This window comes from Gossypium arboreum, chromosome 3 (genome assembly GCF_025698485.1).
Source record: "Gossypium arboreum isolate Shixiya-1 chromosome 3, ASM2569848v2, whole genome shotgun sequence".
Taxonomy (NCBI): Eukaryota; Viridiplantae; Streptophyta; class Magnoliopsida; order Malvales; family Malvaceae; genus Gossypium; species Gossypium arboreum.
The window spans coordinates 101,239,995-101,241,032 of NC_069072.1; positions in this window are offsets into that span (position 1 = coordinate 101,239,995).

Genomic DNA, 1,038 nt, shown 5'->3' on the forward strand with positions numbered 1-1,038 from the left:
AAACGGCATGAGCATTGGAGCTCTGTACTAGATGATATCCAGTTCGTAATGCGAAAAGGTCAGTGTAGTCGAACTCTAAAACAGGACTGACTTTAACTAATAAAATGTGCCAATTGGTCAGACCAAAAATTCTAGAAATAAATCCAGGGATGGATATATGAGTCTAGTTTCAAGGAAAATTTACGGAACAGATTTTCGAGTTCTGGAACTCGAGATATGATTTTTAAGGTGACAGTGATGCAGTTAGCTAGCCTGCCTGGAACTGAAATCAATTATTGTCAAGAGAGAAATAAGGGAAGTAAGCCCGGTAACACCACGTGATCAAATCCGGTGACGGTCACGGGTTTGGGGTGTTACATTTATTGGTATCGAGCTATGGTTTAGTCGGTTCTAGGACTACCATAGCGCGTGTGAGTCTAGCTATACATGCCCAAAATGTTAGTGCTTAGAAATGTGATGACTTGACGGTTGAAGTTTTTGTTTTGATTTGTAAATGGAACCCGGTAGAGAGACCCTTGGCGGATGACATTGAAAGTGTAGCGGCTGTTCTGCGCAAGGAACACCGCTGTTGAGCCTCGATCATCCATGAATAATCAAGTGAAGGGCGAAACAAGCCTTCTTCACCATGATGAATGAGTGGATCGCGCAATATGCCTGAACAAATCCGGCTGTCCAACCATTCCGAATTTAAATACTCCACCCAAGAGCCCGTAATGCCTCCGATTCGATCCTGTGAGGTGAGTAAACCACTGTGGACTTGATTAGGAAGCGTGGGGCGAGGAGTTCAAGGCCATAGTTACCGATGATGCCGAAAAGGCCGAAGTTTTGGCTCGATAACACCATTAGAGTGTTAGATGAACTGTCATGCACACCGATGAATGTCTTAAGTGTGCTATATCCTTGTTCGAGACTCACTTACTATTGGTGGAGGACTTTAATTTCCATAGTCCCAAATGAACGAGTTACTTGGGATTTCTTTCAATCCGAATTTCGAAAGAAATACATTAGTCAACGGTTCATCGATCAGAAGCGTAAGGA